Raw genomic sequence first — 19,535 nt, 5'->3', positions numbered from 1 at the left:
AAAGGGGCACCTAGCGAGAGTGACAGAGGCAGCTCTAGCTCCATGCCACGAGCTGGATGGGGGACCTTGTGCAGATACATAATCTGGCTGTGCTCATGTTATTCATCCTAACAATACATTGTTTCTATCAGTCTGCTGTACTCTGATGTTTTAAATGGACTGTGTTGAAAATTTTAATCCATGATGCTGGTTTCTCCTGTTGTTAAGTTTGGACCTTTAATACCCTGCAGAGTCCTCAGTTATGTCTGGGGGTTTCAGGGACTCTCTCATGTGCTTTTGAACAATCCTGTGGGGGCTTATAACATCTGTCATGGACTACCCTCTCTTTTATGTACCACTTTTCTGTGTTTGTTGGGTATCACTTTGTCTGATGACATACTTGCTATATCCTGTATTAGTTTTCTAGGGCTGTCATAACAAAAAATCACAAACTAAGTGGCTTAAATAAGAGAAGTTTATTGTCTTACAGGTCTGGAGGCTAGATATCTGAGATCAAAGTGTCAGCTGGACCATTCTCTCCCTAAAGGCACTAGGAGAGCATCTGTTCCAGGCTTTGTTCTTAGCTTCTGATAGTTCCTTGGCTATTGCAGCATAACTCCAATCTTTATATGGTGTTCTCCCTGGTGCATTTTATTCTCCCTTTTTATAAGTACACAGTCATTGGTTTAGGGTTCACTTTAGTGACTACATATAACTTGACCCTTAGCTAAGACTCTTTCCAAATGAGGTAACACTCACAGGAACTTGGGGTTATAACTTCAGCATCTTTCAGGAGGATACAATGAAGCTTATAACATTTCCCTTAGTCACTACTGAGTGAGCATGTCCAGCTGTGACTGCTTCTCATACTGCTTCGGTCCCTAGGCGTCCCTGTCACAGCTAGGGCTGGACACTTTCCCATCACTGCTGGCAGTCTAGAAATTTTGAAGTACCAAAGCTGCACCATGTTCTCTGAAGCCCAATGTTCAGAGGAATGTTTTCCTTCTCTTTCCCCTGAGTCTTGGATAGAGGGTTATCCAAGCAGTGAAATCATTTTTTATTCTCTTTCATTTCCTTTGAACTCAGATATGTGTCTGCAGGATTGGTTGAAAGACAAATTTTGAATGACAGTCTCCTGTGGTAACCAAAATTGCCCCTCATTTCTGACACTATCTAGTCTCTTTCCTTTCATGGATTATCTGCTAGGATATCTCTCATGAGATAGACTCCTGAACAGCTCGCTTCACTTACTTGTTAAGCACACTGAGCTTGCCTGAATCATAGTTGTTAATAGTGTCCTTGTATAAACTGAGATTTCTGCTATATAAAACTGAGATTAGTAAGAATAGGTAAAATATACCTCATTAGGAGTTATACAAGAGAAAAATTCATATGATTATCTCAGTAGACATAGGAAAAGTTTGATAAAAGTCATGATACATTTCGTGAAAAAAAAAGTAATAAACTAGGAATAGAAGGGGGCTTCCTTAATCTAATAAAGTATACCTAAAAATATCCAACAGTAAACATACTTGATGGTAAAATGTTTAAAAAAGCTTCCCTTTGATATGGAAGCAAGGTATGCATAGTGTTAGCACCAGTTCAGTTTTACATTTTACTAGGCTTCCTAGCCAATGCAGTAAGGCAAGAAAAGATAAGTTATATAAGGATTTCAAAGAAAAAAATGATAATGTGTCCATTATTCACAGATTATATGCTTATATTATTAGAATTCAAAATAATCTGTTGAAAGTTTACAAGTTTGCTGAATATAAGCTAATATTTAAAATATATTGCTATATATGAGCAGTAAGCAATTAGGTGATAAAAATACCATTTAGAATAGTATTGGAAATGACACATGACTAAGAATCAATTTAATGAAGAATGTATATGATCTCAATGAAGGAGACATTAACAGAAAAATATTAAAGAAAATCTAAACTGGAGATGTATATTATGTTCATAGATGGGTAGAGTTTCCAATTCTTTCTGAATAGATATCTAGATTTAACATAATGCCAATAAAAACCTAAGCAGATTTGTGTGTGTGTGTATGTGTGTGTCAGAGAGAGAGAGAGAAAGAGGGAGGGAGAAGATGAACAAGATGATTCTAAAATGTATATGAACATGAAATGGGCCAAGTGTAGTCAACACACTCTTGAAGCAGAACAAAGTGGACGAGGACTTTCACTTCTAAATATCAACACTTGATTTAAAGACATAGCAGTTAAGATAATGTGTTTTTTTGGCACAGGATAGACAAATAGGCTGCTGGAAAAGAGTAAAAAAAATAAAAGACCCACACTTCTACAGACCCATCACTTACAACAAAGGGAAAGACAGTGGGAAAAAATGGCCTTAATTAGTAGTCTAAGCCAATTGAATATTCACACTGAAAGAAATTACACCTGACCCACATATTACACTATAATGAAAAATCATTCCAGGCAAAGTGTCAGCTTCAATATGAAAGACAAAACACATTCAAAAATGAAACTTTCTGAAGATAGTGTAAGAAAATACCTACATTACCTGAGGATAGGGTAATCATTTTTAAACAGGATAACTCTATAGGAAAAGATTGATAAATATGGCTATGTTAAGTACATTTGACTTTATGGGTTTGAATTGTGCAGGTCCATTTATATGTGAATGTTTTTCAAAAAATATAATGGAAAATATTTTGGAGATTGTAACAATTTGAAAAAATGTATTCTTTAGTTTACTTTATTGAAAGAATACAGTGTATAATACATATACAAAACAACAGCATATGTTATCAGTAAGACTTGCACTCATCAGCAGGCTATTCGTAGTCAAGTTTTTGAGGAGTCAAAAGTTATATGTGCGTTTTTGACTGTGGGGGAGTCAGCATCCCTAACCCCTGTGTTTTCCATGGGGTCAACTGTAGTTATATTCTTTAGAAGAAACAAGAGAAGTATTAAAAGGTAAGTTAAAGAGGGTGAGTACATATTTGTAGTTATGTTTATGATGTAATATCATTTAAATTAAGAAGGAATTATAAAAATGGACAAGAGGCTTGAACAGGCAGTTCAAAAATATGACATCCTAATACTTAGTGCACGTTTGAGAAGAGTCCACCTCATTAGTAGCAGGAAAGTAAAAAGTGACATGCCTAGTATATCCACCTGAATGGACAAATTGAAAAGGTTTGCAACACTGTTTATTAATAATGTGAAACAACAGGAATTCTGCACCACTGGTGATGTACATTGGTACAATCATTTGGAGAACAGATTTTTACTATTCACTTAGGTCAAAGATGCACATTATGGTGACTCCCGGTTCCACCACTAGGTATATAACTAACAGAAATGCACACCCATGTGCCTCAAAAGCATGCATAGCAATGCTTGTAACAGGTTATTCATGATGGTTCTAATCCAAAACCCACTAAAAATGGGGTGGATAAATAAACTGTGATAGTGTCATATAATGTAATATGATAGCAATGAAATGAACATACTGTAGTCAAAGACAAAACCATGAACATCACAGACATAAGTGTATTGAATGAAAGAAGCCAGATACAAAGGGTCCATGTTGCCTGAATCCATGTATATATACAGAACAAGCACAACTATTACGTTTAGAAGCACATGCTTACATGGAAAACCTACAAAGCAAAGAAAGAGATTGCAGAAGTGGTGCTAAGTTTTCGGGGAGGGGCAGCCTGGTCTGAGGCATGGGTATACGGTAGCCTGAGTTCTCGCAGTCTTCTCTCTTATGACCTGTACCAAGTTAAAGAGGAGTTTTCTATTTCTGGACCTTTCTGTAATGCTATGAAGTTTCATAGACAAAGCTTCTTTTGTCTTTTCTTTCTTTAAAGGAATGTATATGAAATCTCAGGCCCTAGTAGGTGCTGTGTACACAGTAGCAACTTACTAAGTATTTTACTTCCTCTTCTTCTCCTGATTAGCTCTGCACCCCAAATCTTATAAAGCAATGAATAATCTTAGTATGAATACACAACGCAGACACACATTCCCAGAAGAAAAGTGCCTGGAGCATTAGCAGATTGCAAAGGCTACAGATATTCATTCCTCTCGTGTGATTGCCTCTCAGACCAGCACCGGTGTTATCACACTGGTGACTGCGTTTCAGAGCCAGTGAGCACCCCCATGCTTCATAATTACTGAAACACATGTGCTAAGTCACTTTTTTGCTAAGTCATGATGAGAATTCTTAGTGTTCAATCGCCCTCAAATTTCTCATCTCTTCCCTGTAGTGAGGTGCTTTGGTTTAGCAGCTGTACATGGGGATTGCATTTAAATCATTTAAGGTCTGAAGTTTGCTATCTCCTAGAAGCAGCCTCCTTTCTTTCAGCATTCCTCTCTGGGCACACCTGGATTTTTAATTTTTTTTTTTTACTTCAAAGTGAGGGATAACCTCCTAAGGGGGAGGAAAACTTCGGGAATGCATTAACTCTTTGGGTGCCCAGGTGGATTTTCATGATGCCTTCTGCTTGCCTCTTCCCAGACTTACTCCTTGGCAGAGATCTTTCACGTCACTAGCCATCCTGTCATATTTTAGCAGCAAGAGTGGTAGCAGAGTTAGATGTGTGGGTAGCTAAAGGTTAAAGGAAGTAGTGAAGGAAAGTATACCAAAAGCAAAAGCCAATTTTATTTAGGTAATGTAGCCTCTATGATATAACACACAGGCCCTCCTCCTGAATTCCTCCAGTTACTGAATTCCTTGTACAGGTGGCTAAGCTCTTCAAGGAACAATTAGAGTTGTGCCTTAGGATATAAATTTCCTCAACTTCCCACCATATTGATAAACTTATGCTATGTTGTTGATAAGGGTGTTGGTGCCTTTTCTGAAAGCAAGTTTTTGTTGAGAGGTGAGAGAGAACAGCTAATGGTGTTTGTGGCTGAAGCAGAAAGGAAATATTTTGGGTGTTTCAAACAAATTTCACCATTTAATAATCACACTAAGGACCAACTGTCATTATTAATTTTTTACTGCCTATGACCCCAGCTGTGCTGGAAGTACAAGGGGTCAGTGTCAGCTCAGAATTAAATTAGGAATCTGGACAATAGAAGGTCACTAGGAATCCAGAGACAATTAGATTGAATCAGATTTAGATTATCAGGTATAAAAGTCTTATTTTACAGAAAATACTGTATAGAGGTGAAAGAATAAGCTTCCATCTGTATTTTCCCATTATATAAGGGCATGACTTTGCAACTTAATGTATTTTGAAAAGTATTTGTCAAGCACCTACTGTGGGCCAGGTACTGGCTGCTGAGTTATAAGGACATCTGGAAGGGGTGCAGGAGACCGAGTGGCTGCACTGCCTCACTAATCACCATGCTTGGAGTGCCCAGGGCCTGGGAAAATGTCAGTACAAGAACCACAGGCCTGTGGGAGCTTGGATGGAGATTGCTAGGCAGCAGCACACAGGCTGGACTCTCCCCAAAGTGAACCTGCAAGCCTAGCTCCCAATTTAGACAGCTCATTCATCTCAGGATGTCGGTACGGTTTGCCAGTCACTGAACACCCCCCTACCTTGTGTGTGGGGTCCATTTTTTTTTCGTAGAGCCATCTGCAACTGGTGAAAAATGACCCACCAAAGCTGGTGAACATTTCCCATCGCTTTTCCTCTGACTCCACACAGCAGTGACAGACGGTGCCCGGCAGGGTCTACCCAGCTCATCTGCTAAGGGGAAGCCCCTCAGGATGGCCCTGACTTAAGGTCTGGGGTTCAGCTTGTTTGTTTGAACTACCACTTTCTCCTCTTTCTCAAGAACCACACCCAGTTGTAACTTAGCAACAAAAGTTGTTGACTAAAGGACTAGAGAATCTTATATTGCTAATGTTAAAAATCTTAAAGGGGCTTGAAGGATTGTACTTCTACGTCGATATTTGTATTTTAAATACAGAGAATCTAAGGCACAGAAACACAAAGTCAATGAGGAGTTAAAACTATGGTCCAGGTCCCTTGGCAGTGCTGTTTCCATTCTGGGTGTTGTCCTCCTGTTACTGGGTCATGTATTATACTGGTTACTCATGGAATATGCTGAGAAAAAAGTTATCTGCTTTTTGTAAACTTTCAGCTTAGTGCTTAGTCCTATTTAATACTCATATTGATTACTATTGTTGACCTTTGATCTGTTGTGTTAAAAATGTTCTTAGTTTCTTTAGATGTATATGATGTTTTATGCTGTGTGCGTTTCCAGCCAGACTATCTTACCAAGGCCAAGTACGAGAGACTACATAGAAAACACTTTGGGTTTTAGGGCCTGACACAACTAAAGTGGAATTCTGATTTCTCATTTACCAAGTGTATTTACCTATTTTTCAAAGACAAAAGTTTTTCAATTTTATGAAGTCCCATTTATCATTATTTTGATAGTTTTGTGTGTCTGTGTGTATGTGTGTGTTCTATATAAGAAAATTTTGTATAACACAAGATCGCAAAGATTTTCTTTTACATTCTATTCTAGAAGTTTAATAGTTTTAGCTCTTATGTTTAGGCCTGTTATCCTTTTGGAGTTAATTTTCAATATATTGTGAATTCAGAATTTTTTTATTTTGAACCTTGTGCTTATGCCAATGCCACACTGTCATGATTACTGCAAACCTTTAGGGGACATAGTATAAGTACTCCAACCTTATTCTTGATTTCATGATTGCTTTTGGTTGGTCTAGATCATTTTCCCTATCTATATACATTTTAAAATTAACTTGTCAATGTTTTCAACAAAGTCTCTTAGGGTATTATTGAGATTACATCAAATCTGTATATCCAGTCTGTGAGAATTGCCATCTTACTAATATTAATCTTCTGAACCATGAGGATGATGTATCACTCAGTTTATTTAGGTCCTCTTTAATTTTCGTCTTCAATGTTTTATACTTTTCAGTGTTTATTCTTGCACATATTTTGTTAAAAGTAATGCTAAGTAAGTTTATGCTATTGAAATACAGTTAATTTTTTTGTTTCTTTTCTAATTGCTCATTACTAGTACATAAAACTTAAGTTGACTTTGCTATATTGACCTTATATCCTGAGACTTTACTTCAGTGACTTACTAGTTCTAATAGATTTCTTGTAGATTCCTTAGGGTTTTCTATGAACACAACCATGTCCTCTTTTAATATAGTTCATTTCATTCTTTCTAATACTTAAGGTTTTTATTATTTTTTCTTACCTTATTGAACTGGCTAGGCCTTCCATTGCAATAGTAAATGGAAGTGGGAGAGCAGATATGCTTGCCTGGTCCCTGATCTTGGCTAAAAATCATTGGGCATTTCACAACTGAGTATTATATTAGCCTCAGATGTTCATAGATGTCTTTAATAAGTTTAGGAACTTGCCTTCTATTCCCAGTTTTTGAAGTTTTTATCATAACTTGTGTCAAATTCATATTCTGTGTCTATTTAAGAAATCATCAGGTTTTTTTACTTTATGCTATGTGTGTGTGTGTGTGTATATATATATAATTACATTCATTTTCATATGTTAAACCAACCTACCATTCTTAGGATCAATCCCACTTGATCATGATGTATTAATACATTTTTTAATATTGTTGGATTTTATTTATTAAATTTTGTTCAGAATTTTTACATTCATATTCTCAGTGGATGTGGCTTTATAGTTCCCTATTCTTGTGAGATTTTGGTATCTGAGTAATACTGTTCATATAAAGGGATTTTGGAAGTGTTCTTTTCTCCACTATTTTCTGAAAGAGTTTGCATAGAAAGTAAGAAAAAACTATTATTTTTTCTTAAATGTGTGATGGAATTCACCAGTGGAGCCATTTGGGTCCAGAGTTTTATTTGTAGGAAGGTTTTTAAATTACAAATTCAGTTTTCTATCTCTTATTGAGTCAAATTTTGTATTTGCTTTCTTATTGTAAGAAATTTATTCATTTATCTAGGTTATTAAACATATTGTCATATGGAATTCCATTATCATCCTTTCAATGTATGTAGGATCTGTGGTGATAAACCCTCTTTCATTGTTGATATTTTGTTGTGAGTCTCTTTTTTACTTGATTAGTGCACGTAGAGACTTATCAATTTCTCATGTTTGAGATAGTTTTTGGTTTTATTGATTTTTTCCTATTATTTCTCTGCTTTCCATTTCATTTATTTGTTATGTCTTTTTGTTTATTTTCTGACCTCTATTCATTTTTTTTCTGTCCACTTTTAGAAGAGAACTCAGATAATTCAGATATTTATTTTGAATGTGGGTATTTACAGATATAAATGTCTCTCTAAACACCGCTTTAGCTTCATCCATAATTTTTGATATCTTATACTTTATATGTCTCTGTAATATTGTAAATAGTTGTCCTGGGTATTTATGATATTAAAATTTTTTCAACCATATAGATATGTATTCTTTCCCTCCATATTTTAGGATACTCTTGTGTGGGAGGCAGATATAGCTCCTTAAAGATGCCCATTGCCTAGTCCCTAGCGTCTGTGCATATGTTATCTTATATGGCAAAAGATACTATACAGATCTGTTGGAGATGAGGAACTTATCTTAATTATATGGGGAGGCATATCTAATCACACGAATCCTTAAAAGGGGCTTTCTCAGCTGGGTCTTAGAGATGAAATTGAAAAAGGGGAGGGGAAGATTCGAAAAGTGACATGGCCTGCTATTTTTTGAAGTTGGAGAAAGAGATTCATGAGACAAAGAATGAGGGTGCTCTCAAGAAACTAGAAACAACACTTAGCTGACAGCCAGCAAGGAAATAGGACCTCAGTCCTACAAATGCAAGGACATGAATTCTGCCGATAACCCAAATGAGCAAGGAAGCATGAACTGTTTTAGTGCTTCCAGAAAGGAGCACATACTCATAACTCGCTTTTACCCCAGTAAGTTCCATGTCAGATTTCTGACCTACAGAACACTAAGATAATTTTTTGTTGTTTAGCCCACTAAGTGTTGATAATTTATTATGATGGCAACAATAGAAAATTAATACATAATGTAATGTTAACTCCATCTAAATGCATTATGTATTTCACAAGATAATGTTATAATTACTGCTCTAAAGAGTTGTATGGTTGAAGGGAAACAAGAGGAAAAACAGTCTTAAGGATTTAATTGATATCTGCTATTTCTATGTTCTTTCTATTCTAAGGATCTAAGTTTTCATCTGGAGTCATTTCCCCTTAGCCTGAAGAACCTCCATTAGCAATTATTACAGCATGGTTACATTTAGAACAAATTCTCCTAGTCTTCTTTTTTCCAAATATGCCTTAATTATTCTGTCATTTTTGAGCAATATTTTCATTGGTGGGAGAATTCTTGATTGACAGGTTGATTGTTTCAGTTCTTTAAAGATTTGTTCTAATTTCTTTTGCCCTCCATGGTTTTCATGAGAAGTCAACTTTAATTAGATTGCTGTTCTCTTGTATGTAATGTCACTTTCTTTTGCTGATTGCCAGACTTTCCCTTTATCTTTGGCTTTCAACAAATAGGCTTTGGCTTGCACTTCCCCATTTTTATTCTGTTTGGTGATCTTTGCATGTTTTGTATTAGGTGTATATTTATCTTGTTCAAATTTGGAAAATTTTTGTCTATTGTTTCTTCAAATATTTTTATTTATTCTGGGGTTCCAATTAAAGACAAATTGGCCATTTGCTTTACCTAAGAAGTCCTTAAGGATAATTTGTATTGATGTATGTTTAAGCTAATTTATTCTCTCTTCCATCACATTTAAAAATCTGTGTATTGTATTTTTTAGTTCTCAGGTTTTCATTTGATTAGTTTTTATATTTTCTATTCTTTACTGGACTTTTTTTTCATTTGCTGGGAGTTTATTTACTTTTGTTTTATTTGGGATGATAATATGCAATAGTAATATGTAATATTAATAGTTAATTTGTTGTTTTATAATTCTAACATCTTGTTTATTTAAGGGTCAAACTGGGTTGATTTTCCTTTCTTTTGAATGTTCTCCATTTTCTTAGTTCTTCAGATATCAGGTAGTTTTGGATCATAGATATTATGAATGTCCAATTGTAGATACTCTGGATTCCATTATTTTTCTCTAATTAAGATTGTTTCTTTTGTTTCATCAAGCATTTAAAAAAATGTGGATATGACATGAAAACCCTGATTCTTGGGAAGTATCTTTGATCTCAGTTCAGTTTTTTTGCCTTTAATTGAGTGGCTTTGAATCTGTTCTAAATATTTATAATCTAGGCCTCAAAGATGTGAATAGATAAAAAAGAGGATCCTCTCTCTCTTGATAACTTTTGGAATTTCACTGTTATTTTCAACTGCCATGCCTCACCTTGCTTCAGTTGTCTGGTTACCGTGGCAAGAAATGCTGTATTTTTTTCAATCAGCATTCTACTGTACCAACTGCACTTCCCTAGACTAAAAACCATTAAGATGGGAACTTTTGTGGGCATTCTCCTCTTTCCTCCTCTGAGTGTTTACTCCCACCAAAAATCTGTCTGCCCTTGTTCAACATCCAGTACCTTTCTGTAGTTGCCTTTTGTATTATATCCAGGTTTTGTGTCATTGTTTCTGCAGGAGAATAATCTGGTAGGTTCTTAGACTATCATTTAAGCTGAAGTTAGGCATAGCTTTTTGTCCAACTCAGTCATAGTTCATGTTGGAGATTTTCAGTAGTTTCAGATTCATATAATCTATAGCTCACTCATTCATTAAACATTTTTGTGCCTCTTCTATGTTCCAGCCATGTTGTTAGAGTTCTCTGTACAATTGTGGCCAATTTGACCCTGATCCCTTCTCTAATAGAACTTAGAAGCTAGTGGAGAAGACAGATATTAAAAGCAATTAAAATATAGTGTGCTGAGTGTTGCCATGAGAGGAATTACAAGGTGCTATGGAAGTAAATAGTAGGACTCCCTATTATAACTCTAGAGGAGGCTAGGGAGACTTTCCTTAGAAAAGGATATCTAAGATGAAACTTGAATAAAGTGTAGGAGTTGGGGTCAGAGAAATAGAATTCAGGTTGCATATAGGAAATGTTTTTGGGCACTGTTTAGAGAACCATTATAGTGAAAGATGGGGCAGAGGGCAAGAGTAGAAGGAAGAAAAATAGGAAGTAAGTACAACAATCCAGGAGGTGATGATATCTTGGAGGAGGTGGTGACTGTCGACAGGGAGACAGGATATATTTGCAAGATATTAGGAGATATAATTAAATAAGAACTCATGATTAATTTAATAAAGAAGGTCATATAGGGAGGCATCAAGCACACTCCTATATTTCTGGTTTGTACATCTGAATGGCTGGGGGAGCTTTTTATTGAGATACAGTGTACTGGAGGAGGAATATGTTAAGAAATAAAGCAAGATTAACTCCCATTTCAGGCTTTTGAATTTAAGGCACTTGTATTATATTCAAATTGTAATAGCATATATTTGGGTGTGCATAAGAGGGTTCTTAGTTGAAAACATCACTCGTGCTGAGAGCTAGAAGGAATTTTTTCTTTTTATTCATAAATTCATAAAAAGGGGAGAATTTCCACTCCACACAAGATAAATATGAGAGGAACTCTTTTAACTTCTGTGTGCATCCTCACTCCTCACTGATAAGACTGATTTATCTTACTGGTAAATCTTGAAGAAGCAGCTGAGCATGCTAGGCTCTGTGCCTTCTGTGTCCACTCTTGTGTAGCTCCTGGGGTACAGGACACAGATGTGGGCTTCCACTTGGGTAACTATGGACAAGATCCCAGTGGCTACTAGGGTTTATCTTACTCTGCCTATAAGAGCAGGAATAGTTGTGTCCATTTTGGGAGAAATTGAGCAACCCAACTTTAATCATCATCTCCAATCTATTTTACCAGCACATCAGGCACCACAATAGGAATTAGTTCTCTTGTGTCTTATTTTTTATTCTTAACTCAAGAGTGGAAGATAAGGTGGCACTTATTGCCTCTCCTGGATCCAAACAAATTAATAATAATATCATTTTCTTTTTTTAAAAATAATATCATTTTCTAAGTGATTTAACTAAAGCCTGCAGGGAGTTAGATAATTCTTTCATGCTCACCCTGATTGTAAATGACATAACTTAGAGTTGAATCTAGTTGAGTTTTTTAAAAAACTCTTTTCCCTCAGTACTTCATACCACAGTGCCATAAAAAAATGGACGTGGTGAAACATTACTCTTTCAAATGATTTTTAAGTAAAGTGATTAGCTGTCAGCTACCAGAGAAGTCGGTCTGGGTATTCTGTTGTTGAATGGGCCGACGGTAGGAACTGAAGAGAATAATTTTTAACTGTTTGCAGAATCTCAGGAAATCTTTTGAGTTTGCTCCTGCAGCGTATGTGACAGGGTGTCTTTGCGTAATGTCTGCAGGGTCTTGGTATCTGTACCTTTGCCTTTGGTCACTGCTCTCATTTGAATGTCTTGGGAGGCCGTCTGAATCCAATGAAGAGGCCTTAGAAATGGTGGATCTGCTTTATGCCACTGGAGGCACCACAGGATGAAGATAGCTGAAGAGAATTTCCTTTAGGATTAAAATGTAATCTCCTAGGGTTAAATTTAAAAGAATTTATTAGAGTATGTTATGGGTGTTATATAATTTATTAGAATATCTTTATTTAATGGAGAGTATGTTAACATGGGAAGAACATGCTATAAGCAAATAGCTCAGGCTCTACCTGTATGATGATGGTCCAGATACTTGATTTCCCTGGCCTTCAGTTTCTTTTTCTAGAAGTGGGGGTGATGTTATTATCTAAAAGTTTTTTATATAGTTTAGATATTAGATATGCATGTGTCAAAACTGTCCTTTTTGTTGTGGAAATTGCACACTCAGTTTTTATGCTTGCCTTCTTGTAAAGACATCCTCTCTCTATAGAGTTCCTTAGACTATTTCTTTAGGATTTAAATCCATAATGGTACACTCGGGAGTGCACTGCATACCCAGAAGACAGGCTGTTTGGCTACACTAGGTAAGAGTGGTTGTGGACGCCACTGGGGAATTGTCAGTGTAGGAAGGCAGTGTGCTCTGAGGGTTAAGAGTAGGGCAGCTGGAGCCAGCTTTGAAGCTGCCTTACTGATTCACGGTCTCTGTGAACTGGCACAGTTATTGATTCTCTCTTTGCCTCAGATTCCTTATCTGTAAAATGAGGATAATACCATTAACTCCCTTTTAGGTTGTTGTAAGAATTAAATAAGCTATTATGTATAAAGCAGTTCTATTAATGCTTGGCACATAGTAAGCACTTGATTAGGGCTGATGATGATGACAATGATAATATGATGAAAAAAATGTCTGCTGTCTGCTTACAGGTTTTTTTCTTTTATATCTATTTCAAGTGTTCAGCTAGTTTTCTTTTCCAATAAATTAGTCCATGTGAGAATCAAGTGCATTAAGAGAAACATGGGTCACTTTTTAGAGAGATCTGTGACTGTAGGCAGGTGAGATTTGAGAATAAACAAAGGAACTGAAATATACTGTTGATACAGACAGGCCTATGCTGACTAGTGGGAAAGCAAAGCCACAAATGACATGTTTGGAAATAGGATCGTTAGCAGAACTGGCATATTTGAGACAGCTTTAATATTAGTCAAGAAACCACACTGGGAAGGGAGATGAAAAGTCTTTGTTTGCTAGAGCTCTCACTACCCCAAAGAGAAGAGCTAGGAAAGAAGGTAAAAGGCTGAAAGGCTCCCGTGCATTCCTGAGCAGATCTGTTTCGCACTCAGCTTTAAGGTCCTGGGTCTCCTGCAATGCCTGGCCTTCAGACCCAGGAGAAGACCCAGGCAGCTGCGCTCGAGGATCAGGCAAGGCAGCCCAGAGCGTGGGGTGACTCTGCACAGCTAATAACAGAGTAGGTGTCCACGAGCCTTCCAGAACCACAAATCTTCTTCATGATTTGGAGGCAAGTCAGAAACCTGCATAGGAATTAATGAACCAAGATCCACTTCACAGTGGAAGGCTAAGTCAGAGGCCAGAGCAGAGGAACCTAGTAGTAGAATTCCAGGAGAGCATAAAAAATATAGTAATCATAGGTGAATAAAAATGGAAGTAGAGAATGTCAGACGTTAGCTAACATGATTCGACCACAATCCATGGCTGCTCTAATTTTGAAGGCTTACATTGCTCAGATCTTAGTCTTATAAGATTTATATACATATGTGTAAACTGGCTTAAAAATTCCTATTTTCTCTTAAATTTGAAAGCAAATATGAAAAATCCATGAATAGTTGTTTATATTATTTATTAGAGGTTTTCCTTTTCTTTCCTTCTTGTTGGATAAGAGCTAAGTTAAGTAGCTGGAGGACAAGATTTTAAAAAATCCAAGTTAGTTTCATGGAGAGAGAACTTGACCACTTGGAAGGACTATGTCTAGTAGGTTTCACTCTTTAAGTTTGGGGCACCTTAACCAAAATATCCTTAGGACAAGATGACAGTAAAGGGGTTTGGGAGAAGCAGCATCCTGTTTAGTAGAATAAGAATCTTCTTTGGATCTACTATCTTATCTTTGTTCCTCTAGAGCTTCATCAGAACACCAAGGATGAGAAGTTATGAGAGTTTTCTCTGCCAGTGTGGTGGCAGAAAGGGTGGGGGAAGTTCACTCTATAGTCCTGCATGTGGGCTACCTGCCATGCCCGCTGGTTTGGGTTGGTCCTGCTATCTGTGTGTGTTGGGGGTAAAGAAAGGTATATTCCGAAATGGTGGTGTCAATAGACAGGGTCAGTGGCTGGCCCTTGACTCCACAGGCCCTTCCCTTAGACTGGTTTGCCAGGGCTGTTTTATGTGAAGTACTGGGCAGAAAAGTTCAAGCTGTCATATTCAAAGAATAGTGCATAATTGAACCTCGAGTAAGCAAGAACACATGCAGGCAAATCACTTTATAATAAAGTCTCTTCTTTCTACATCCAACTCAAGCATAAATAGAGATTTAGCAGCTGCAAATTGTATCAACAGACACCACAGAAAGGAAGATTTAAAAAAATATCTAGTGCAGGGCATACTGACCAGATATGTTGGGCAAAAATCTGAATTATTTATGTTATATATGAAATCAAATATTAATGTCGAGTGAGTTAAATAAATAATAATAATAAAACTATTAATTGAATGCTCAGTATGCATGCCATGCTGTGTTTTAAATATAGTATTTCCTTTATGTGCAACAACTTTTAGAGCTAGGGACCATTGGCACTTAAGAGGTGGGGACATCTCAGGAAGAGGGAGCCTTCCCAAGGTCACACTCAGTGATAAGGGGCAGGGTTAGGATTCCACACAGTCCATCTCAGTGAAGAATGCACACACTTCCCATGACAGTGGACTTCCCCTAATGAGGAACAATGATGAATTAAGCTAGCAGATATTTTTCTCCTCATGATTGGAAGGATTTTTGGAAGCACATAGTCACTGAAGAAACAACTAAAGAAAAGACAGACAACATAAAATTAAACATAGCAAAACAAAATCTAAAATCAGCTGTAATTCCAAATTTAAAGCAAATTTGGCAAGCTGTGAAAAATATTTGGAACATGCACGAGAGATAAAAGATGATAAACTTTTATGTTCAAAACTTAAAAATCATCAATGAAAATATCTCAGAAAATGGACAAAAGTCAAGAAAAGACAATTCAGAAAACAAATACAAGAGGGCAACAAATATGAAAATATATTCAAACACAATGTGTTATAATTTTTTTCCTTCACATTAGCAACAATTTGAGAAATGATGCTATGAAACAAACATTTTCATACACTTCTCGTAGGCTTGTACATTTTTTTAAAAGTCTTTCTGGAAAGCAACTTAGATATGTGCATCAAAAACATGAGAGGATTAAAATGGTTTGAATTTTTGACTCCACTTCTGGGATTTTTTTTTTTTTGCTATAGAAATGTAATTATGTACAAAGTAAGGTGTCAAATCACTAAATTTTAGTGCAGGATCCATTTTTTGATATTTGCTATGTATCTTTGGCCAAATTAATCATTTTAAATCTCAGGTTTTTTCATCTGTAAAATGGGAATGGTACTGGTAGTTTCTTTGAGGGTTATATGACATAATACACATTAAAGAGTTATCCTAGTACATGGCAACTATACACTGAAGTAATATTGTGTTTGGCTTCCAGTATTATTTTCATCATAGTTTTATTTGTGAATAAAAATAGTGGAAACAAACATTTTGAAAGACTAATAATGAGTAAATTTTTATGATATATTCTATAATGAAAAAGGCAGCTATTTATTTGATTATAATTTATACTTTACTCATGGAAGGAAATATACCAAATGATAACATTGGTAGTTATTGGATATTTCCAGTTTTTTACCCTTTTCTTAATTTTCCAGTTTTTCTTAAGTGGAAATACTTCTTTGTCATTGTTAAAAAACTTAGTATTTTTAATAGGGGAGCAAGGTGCAAAATCGGTCATAACTGGCATTCTAGAGCAGGACTGGTCTAACAAAGGCCTGTAGCTGAGGTGGGGAGCCTCTCTGAGATGTGGGGTGAAGTTAATTCTATCTGGGTTTCTGTAGGTGGAAGCAAACTATATGAAATTTGGATCCCTGGATAATGTTTCCATCTTAATGAGAGAGAAGCCTGGACTTTAGTGCATTTATTTTCCATGAATATTAAAGGCAGCCAAAGGGAAAAGAGGAATACATCTTTCAAATAAGGTCTCCAAACTCAGAATGCTAGGACAGGCTGTGAGTAGTAAAGAAATATTTTTAGATTCTAACAATGTGCCCTACATTCTTAGTCTTGGTGATAGGTAGATAGTTCTACTCTTAAATTCTTAGACTGTATTGGCATATTGTGCCCTATAGGCCTAAGCGTCTAGCAGGCAAAACAAAAATTACACACACACACACACACACAAGCACAATAGGATTTGGATAGAGAAAGATAGAAGGAAAAAATTGGTGGTATGAAAACCATGGGGTTGAAAATAGATGTGTCCTAACCATTGGGCCAGAAGCTAAGTACTTCAAGAGGAGTGGGAGATTCATACTGGACCTATTTTCAGTTATACTGTGGACAGAGTATAGTTTGAAATATATTAATGTGCTTTTCTTTTTTGTACTTCCTTGTATGGGGCTGTCCTCTGATTCATCCACATACATCCACTGCCTTAGGAAGGATAAAGACAGGAAAGTTAGGGCCAGAGCACAGAGAGAAAAAGTTTACTCTTCAAATTTTGACTTAAAATTTGTCAAGTTTTTTGAGTCCACAGAGACAATATGCTAGGATTTGCTAAAGGAGAAATATTTTTCTGAATTCCAAAAACTGCTCTTTTCATGTACCAAGTGTAGGAGACACACATCACAGATGCTCAAGCTATAGTATAAGAAGGGTTGAAGATGCGACCTAAGGGAAGATAACAGAGTCAGGAAGAGGAGGTAGAAGATTTCTGTCCTGGGGTAAGAATTGCACTGGAAGGAGAGATTAGTTTGAGGTGCTCTTGTCCCTTGTCAGAAACTAGGATCCCCACTCCCAAGTCTCAGCCACAAGATGGTAGAGTCTGATCAGAGCCCCAGCCCATTCTGTCCTTTGTATTCAGTGTGGTCCGGGAGCAGCAGACGAGCAAGGGCAGAGGGAAAGGGATGTCTAGATAAATGGTTTACCTACAGAAGGACCCCAAACCCCATGGCCTACACTGACTTTGCAAGAGATGTAGGAGTTCCCACGAGCCTGGTGTGGGGGAGGGTAGTGCGGGTCTGGGGGAGGGGTCAAGAGCACCGGTGACCGATAGAGCCTAGATGTCTGGGTGAAGAGGCCACAGAGCCCACCTCAGCCAGCAACACGTGTGAGGCTGTTGGCCTCAGCAGCATGCCCCCACACTGCCTCTCTGGGCCTGTGGGACTAAGCGTAACCTGGGCTGAGGGTCAGCAAGGGCAGTCAGGGTTCACACCGGGTCCACACTTCAGTGGGCAGCGGTGCAGACCTCCCAGGAATAAAAATAGACTGACTCCATGATGGGGGTGCAAGCAAAGCTCCAGGTCAGAGACTCATCACTAGGAGGAGTTACAATGCCCCTGCCTCCCCTGTCCCTCCCACCCCCTCTACCAGCATAAGGGGTAAAGAGGGCAGGAAGGGAAACACTCTGTGAGAAGTGACAAGCCAGTTCCTACGGGGATTTTGGACTTCAAACTGGCAGACAATTTACCCATTGGGTCAGAGGTTCTCAAACTTGGCTGCACAGTGGAATCACCTGGGAAGCTTTTAAACGCTTGATGGCCAAGCCCAGTCAAATTAGAATCTCTGGAGGTGGGATCCCAGAACTAATATTTTAAAGAAATCTTCATATGTTTAAAAAGTGCAGCTAAATTCTAGAACTGCTGCAAAGAGGAAAAAGAAACGTAAAGGAAACTTTTAAATTGGGAGTGATCATTCATTGGCAAACTGAGTTTACTTTAGTTTTTCCTCCATTACTGAAAGTCTTAGATGATCCAGCACAGGATGAGATTATACAAAGACAAGAAAAATGTCAAAAAATATCTATACCTGAATTATTTTCAGCCCAGGACCACATAATAAAAATAAGAGCTAATACACACGGAGTGCTTACTATTTGCTAAACATTAGTTAAAGTGTTTCTTGTTAATTCCTTGAATACTCATGGCAACCTAGGAAGTAAGCACTATTAGTATTCCTAGTTTTGGTAAGAAAACAGTCATGGGGATGTTAGGTAATTTTCCAGTTAGTAAGTTTTAGAGCAAGTGTTTGCATTGAAAAAGGGCCGCCTCCAAAGCCGGCTCCCCACCCCCAGCTGCCGCCTGACATTGCTCCGACATGATGGAAACGACCTCTACCCTCAATTGGCAAAAATGACTTAAAATTTTCACAGTTCTTGTATGGTCTTCCACAAACTATGTACTTCTAATAATCTTCATTTGCTTATACTGTAGGGAAGGCTCCCCCCTGCCCAACTTTCCCTACTGCTCTATAAGGACAGCTGTTCGCTGCCACACCGCGGTTATGCCTACCCTTGAGAAACCTTGAAAACACAGCGTGTTGTACCCGTGAGTAAGGAGCTAGATAAGGGCCTTGAAGGCTGGACACCTGGACATGAAGGCCACATGCATGTGCGTCTTCAGTGCTTATGTAACCATTGAATCAGCACTAAAGCAATATAAGAAGTACAGCTTTATGCAGAATAAAGTGGCTTCTTTTGAGTACCCTCCATGATGACTCCTGCCTCCTTCTTTGCTCTTCGCGTTGCTCCAAAACGTCAAGGGCAACCCCTGGACCCTGACATATGCCCATATCTACTACAAGTTTGTCAGGGTGCTGCAAAGACCTTCCATGTGTCCTGTTCTCTTCATCATTTTAATTATTGTTAGTATTTTTCCTCCCTTCAGAATATCAGAATATCTCTTTCTACTTTTAACAAGAAACTCAATTTAAATGCCGCTCCTGCCTTCTAACGCCCTTTCTGACTCTCTGCAGGGCGTGTCTCTTTGACTTGCTCTGACTCCTTGAATCACATCCCTACACAGCCCTTGTATGTGACTGTCTAGTATCACTTATTTTGAAAACTCTCCCCATTCTTCTCCTGAGTCCTTCTCGTTCAACACTTTTGGGCAACAACTGCCTT

General features: G+C 37.5%; 1 long non-coding RNA gene across 1 annotated transcript in view; it reads left to right on the top strand.

Annotated features, from left to right (window-relative positions):
• Window positions 1–19,535, top strand: part of LOC140843517 (uncharacterized) — a 194,101-nt gene that overhangs the window by 167,314 nt on the left and 7,252 nt on the right. The window lies entirely within an intron of this gene.

The sequence above is a fragment of the Manis javanica genome, chromosome 9, assembly GCF_040802235.1.
Source record: "Manis javanica isolate MJ-LG chromosome 9, MJ_LKY, whole genome shotgun sequence".
In the NCBI taxonomy this organism is placed as follows: Eukaryota; Metazoa; Chordata; class Mammalia; order Pholidota; family Manidae; genus Manis; species Manis javanica.
The sequence above is the reverse complement of the archived record's forward strand: the minus strand, read 5'-3'. Positions and strand labels throughout refer to the sequence as shown.